The sequence below is a fragment of the Coturnix japonica genome, chromosome 5 (assembly GCF_001577835.2).
Source record: "Coturnix japonica isolate 7356 chromosome 5, Coturnix japonica 2.1, whole genome shotgun sequence".
Classification (NCBI taxonomy): Eukaryota; Metazoa; Chordata; class Aves; order Galliformes; family Phasianidae; genus Coturnix; species Coturnix japonica.
Genome location: NC_029520.1, coordinates 48,807,928 through 48,813,927, shown reverse-complemented (window position 1 = coordinate 48,813,927; position 6,000 = coordinate 48,807,928).

Sequence of the window (6,000 nt, the reverse complement as noted above, 5' to 3'; positions counted from 1 at the left end):
CCAACAAGATACCCTTGCCTACACTGCCAGCCCTTAAATGAGGTCTTGGAGGAGGTGGATCCTGGCTCCACCCCTTGCAATCATTGAGGTGCATTGCTTGCTTGCACCTGAGCTCCTTTGGGTTGGCCTTGCCTTCCTGCCAGGTGCTCAGTCACCTGTTCAAGCTGTGACTCAGCGTTTTCACTACAGTCAGGTACCTTACAAAGGAAGGAACAACATACAATGCATTTAATTTCCTGAGAACCGTGATAAAATTAAGATTGGAGCTCTGATGAAAGAGCCTAATATATCCTTCAGTCATACCAAGCGTAACTAGGTGTGTCATACCTGATTGGGAAAGATGATCTCTTTAAATAAAAGAAAAAACCCAAACATAGAATTTTCTATTTTTATTCCTTTAAGTGTCCTTTTCTTCAGTAGGGGCATTCATAGAGCCATGTTCTATTCATTTGTGCTGTATTATTTAGCAAAAGTGTTCGGGCTCTTTGTCAGTAACTGGCAACAGGACCACACTTTCACTTCTAATTGGCTGCCTCTATGGTGGCAGGAAGGAGGGAGCAGCACTGCCCAGAGGAATAACAAAGGCAGTGGAAAAACCTGCCCCTTCACAGTGCTGTTTTCTTGGTGTTTTTCTCCAACAGATTCTGCTCTTGTGGGTGAAAACTTCCCATAGAATCCTAGAATCACCGAATGGCTTAGGTTGGAAGAGACCTCAAAGATAACTAGTTCCAATCTCCTACCACAGGCAGCACCCTCCTCTGCTCTTTGTCTTTCTTCTGCCTTCATTCTGTCTCTTTAATAACCTACTTTTCATGCACATAGGAATCTGTGCATGTGTGCATATATATGTGTGTTTTCTTGTATAGGAGTATGTGTCTTCTGTAATTTGCACTGGACTTGTGTTGCTGCTCTCCCTGCAGAGCTCTTTTCTAAACCATGGCATTCATTTCCTCCTGCTTGAAAATTACACCCAGCATTTTCTCAGCCCTTATTAAAACAAACCTAGCTGCAGTGTTATTCTCAAAGGTAGCTGAGCTTACATTAAAAAACATGTAAGTTTGGGCTCTGATGCGTTCACGTGGCTGTAAGGTCTAATGACCTTACATCTGTTAGACGTTGAGAATTTTACATAACAATAGTAAAAAAAAAAAAATATGTAAAACTATTATTTTCTGTAACCCTCAGCTAAGCAGGTCTTCAGGCTAGATGAAGTTGAATCTCTTCATTCCTGTGTGTCAAAAGCTCGTTCAAAGGTATAGAATTTAAAGTCAGATTCTTCAGTTATCTCCCCTAATTCTGCACTAGCAAGTCCAACAGGGGAGAAAGATTTGCCACCCCAAAAGCTGTCGCTTTCTTCAAACATCAGAATAAATGAGAGCAATCCTTCCTCATTTCATCAGCAGAGACACCTTGGGTGGTTCATTTCATCCCAACACCCAACTTTCAAGCAGACCATACAATGAAATGATACCACTGCCTTCTGTTTTATGATGTTGACTCACAGTGTCAGAGGCAGATGCTGGTAGTATGGCAGTAGAGGTTGAACCTTCCCACCAATGTTCCATTACATTTTGTTGTTGTGTGACAGATGGCAGCAGAGGAGCAGTCTGACAAAATGGTGTCTGATATGGAAGAACGTATGGAGCAAAGGTGTGTCACTGAATTCCTCCATACTGAAAAACTTGCAACCACTGACATTCTTCAACACTCACTGAACATTTATGGAGATCAAACAGTGGGTGTACTCATTGCATGGGTATGCAATATGGGTTTATCTTCCTTTGCAAAGTTCTGAGGTCAGTCTCCATTCTTTTGTGGTTTCTTTCATGGGACAATAAAGATGGAAATTTTGGGGCAGGATCTTTGTAAACCCTCCGTTAGGGTGGTGCACACTCATTGCTTTTCCTATTGGCCTGAACATTTGGGTTCAAGTAAGCAACACTGGTGTGTTTCAGCTGAGCATATGCAGGTCAGAATGGATGAACCTGAGACAGAGCAGGACAGAGCCAGAGGCAGAAGTGGAGCCTCTTGGAGTGAAGCCCAGCTCTGCAGGCTGCGAGTGCCACTAGCACTGTCAGCATGAAGAACACAGGTGCTGACCACTCCTTGTGACTTCAGCCCAGATCTTCACATCGATTTTTAGAGCATTTGGAAACACTGAAAGTTTCTCTGCACCTTGCTGCTAATGAGATTTCAGTGTAAGATAAAAGGAACAATGTCTAACCCAGATTAAACTTGCTCCTGAGTTATTTTTAGCTTACCTAAACTCTTTCAACCCTTTTGGTAAAGCTCATCAAAATTCATCTTTACTAAAAGGATGTAACTTCAAAGAAGTCATATGCATTAAATGTCAACACACTTTACTCATTATAAATTACAGTATCATTAAATCTAACATGAGTTAAAATGAGGAAGATTTAATTTCATCACCTTTAAAAGGAAGGCTTTGGAGCAAGGGAATAAACTTTGCTTTTTAAATTATTTTTTTTTAAGTAAAAGTACAGAATCTTTATCTTACACTGCACCATGTTTGTATGTAATAACAAAGGCAAAAATCGAACCCTCCACTGTGCTTAAGGTGTGGGAATAGTAGTGTACTTCTGCTCATTCTGCAATCCTCTTTTTGGACATACTTCTAATTTAAATGATAGAAACTGAAGAGGTTCCTTTAAAACTGGTTGTCATGGTTATAAAATCCCGAAAGAAATGATGTGCGTCTGCATCTGCTGAGGGAAACATTTATGCTGTGATTTAGCAGGGAAAAAAATAATAATAATAAAAAGCAACCACCCACCACAACCCATTTTCAGGCTTGCTTGTTACATTTCTTGATAATAGCCCAGGACCCACCCTAAGAAAGCCTGGGAAAGGATTCTCACTGCATGGAGTTCATTAGCAAATATCGCATGGTAAGGGGTCAGCTCTTGCAGGTTTAAACAGGCTGGGATTCTTCTGTTTGTCTTCTTTAGTCGGCTTTGTTTTAAGCAAGCTCATCTGGAAATGCAGAGTGCGTTAGACTGGCAGAGTATTTTTGCTATCACAGTTGGTATCTTCGTTTCCCCAGAGGGTTGGTTTTGGTGGTGGTTTTCTTGTTGTTGTTTTTAATTCGTCTGTTTGGGTTTGTTTCTTTGTCTCCCTGTTAGAAAGTTATTTGGCAACACAAACTTTAAACTCAGGGTCAAAGAGGCCAGAACAAGAGTCAATATTTCTTGATGGAGCTCAAGAACATAAAGAAAACACATAAAAGGAAGAAGAAAGGGCCAAGGATTGGACTAGGTGATCTTGTAGGTCCTTTCCAACCTTGTGATTCTATGATTCTATGATAAGGATAGGGAAACGAAAAAGATGAACAGGAAAAGGAAGATCAGCCTACAAAAGGAAAATTGGGTCTTTTGTAAAACTGTTAACACCTCCATAAACTCTTAACAATGTTTCCTGGCTTGTTAAAGCTGTAGGTTTATTAGCAGTGAGTCTACAGTAGGCCTGTCCTTATTTCTTGCAGGGATGCAGAGGATGGTGCACGGCTAGGAAGCTTTTACTTGGCACTTGTCATTTTTTACTCAGAAAAGCTGATTATATACACAGCTAAAGAATTACAGTGTGCAAGACGGAGGTTGTGTTTTTTAATCTCTAGAAGGAAGGAGAAAGACAACGGGTGGGTGATCTATTGGCTGGAGGAAATCACTGCAGCTCCTGGCTCAGCTTCACAAAGTAAATAGAAGATAAGGAGGATGGGGGTGTTTTATATGAACAGTATGCTCTGTGCAATCAGATTGTGGACCAGAGATAGCATTCTGTGTGTCTGTACATACCCACTGATTCCAGACTTCTCTTGTTTAAAAACTGCTACTGAAGATGGAACTTTGGTGTCCAGAGCATGAAGGAACACTTCTGAGAATGCCCAGAAAATTACAATTGGCTGAGCTACTCCTAAAAGGCTGTGGGTATTTTCAGACTTCTCTCCCCAATGAAACCTGGTATGTAGTCATTATTACAGTATATGTTATTACAGTATATGTTGTTACAGTAATGTGAAGTATCCAAATGAAAGAATCCAATAAATGGAATGAGAAGGACAGAACTATGTTTCTCCAGTTCTCTTCCCGCTCTTCATTCCATATCAACACATGGCTGTGATAAACATGATCTAGGTGGGTAGGTGGCTGTGCTGAGTCCATCTGGTCCCAAAGGTGGTCCCACTGGTCACTCAGTCTATGATGCAGGATGCTGCCAAGCTGTGGTGCGGTGGAGTTGGGGCTTTTGAGTATTACAATACCTATATGCATCCACAGCACCTCAAGTGCTGTGCAGTTGTGGACCTCTCACTGTGAGAAAGACATTGAGACCATGGAGCATATCCAGAGAAGGGAAGTGAAACTGTGAAGGGTTTGAAGCACAAATCTTAATGGGAGAGGTTGAGTTTAGTCTGGAAAAGAGAAGGCTCACAGAAGACTTTATTGCTCTCAACAACCCCCTGAAAAGGAAGCTGTGGCAAGGTGGGGGTTAGCTTTTGCTCCCAGGTAACAACAGTTGAATAAGAGGGAATGCCCTCAAGTGGTGCCAGGGGAGGTTCAGGTTGGATATAAAGAAACATTTCTTCTGCAAAGGACTGGCAATGCACTGGAACAGGCTGTCCAGAGAGTGGTGGAGTCACCAGCTGTGGAGGTGTTCAAGAAGCATAGAGATGTGGCACTGAGGGATGTGTTTTAGTGGACATGGTGGGGATGGGTTGGAGTTAGGCTGGAGGAACTTAAATGTCTTTTCTAATGGTTTTATGAAAAAAAAGATAATGCAGCCAAATTCTCCTTCTGTGTAGAATAGCATCTGTGCTGCAGTCATAGATCTCGCACACCAATGTGCTAATCTTTGAGTACTGTTTATACAACTGATTTTTAATGTCCTCCTAATGTCTACTTGTAAGTAGATGACGATTGATTAATCCATTAAGTCTGTCCATCTACTTCTCATCTCTCTTCTTTTCTCGCCTGTGCTTTATATATCCGTCTGGCAATAACTTGATTCAGCCTATCTCCTTACCCAGCCTCTCTTCATTTCCCTGCTAATTACTGGCAAACGACTTGGCAGGCTCTCAGGGTCCTTCCATGTCATGGGGCAGCTCCCACCTGTTGCCAGCCGCTGCTGCACTGCTCCATCCTGCCTTTGCCAGCAGAGCCCTGCTCTCTCCAGGGGACGACGACAGTCTGCCTGGCTGCAATCAGATTAATTTGGAAGTATGCTACTTTCCTGTAGAAAATGTCACAGAATTACAGAGGCAAGAGATGGAAGAGGTTTATTAAAGCAGCCAGCCTATCTTTATGCCAATCAGTGACACTTCCCGACAGTGCACACTCCAGGCTTTGTTCCGGTGATGTTTTAAAAATGCTTTGTGATGTGCTGCTGGCATCTGCCCTGGAGGGCTCTTCAGAGACTGCACCAGCCCATGTCAGGAGGATTTATATAATCATAAAATCCTTTCAGGTTGGAAAAGATCATCTAGTCCAACCCAAAACCACTGACCACGTCCCTCAGTGCCACATGTACAAACTTCATGTAAACTTCTAGGGGTAGCGACTCCACTGCATAGACCTTCCTGCTGGTGATTAAAAGAGGTGCTGAGCATAACCCTGGGACAGTGCCTGTGGAGCCAGAGAGTCCCACTGGGGCAAAACTTTGTTTTGGCTTCTGCAATAGAAAGAAAGCTCCTAAAAGAGAACATATTTGAATAAACTGAATCTTCATTGAGTTTGTTAAGAGCAGTTAGAGTGGAGGCAGTTTCCCCATCTGGCCTCCTCAGCTTCTCTCTCCCATCCAAGCAGAAGAATCATGGAATCATCAAGGCTGGAAAAGACCACTAAGATAATCACCTTCCCTTGGGACTGACACTGAGGGTGGCGCAGAGCTCATTAGATACCACCTGTGTTGGTCCAAACTGGCCAACCGAGGCATCTCTGCAGCTGAACTAAGAGGCCTGGCCAAGAACCAGAGCAAAGCCAGCAACGG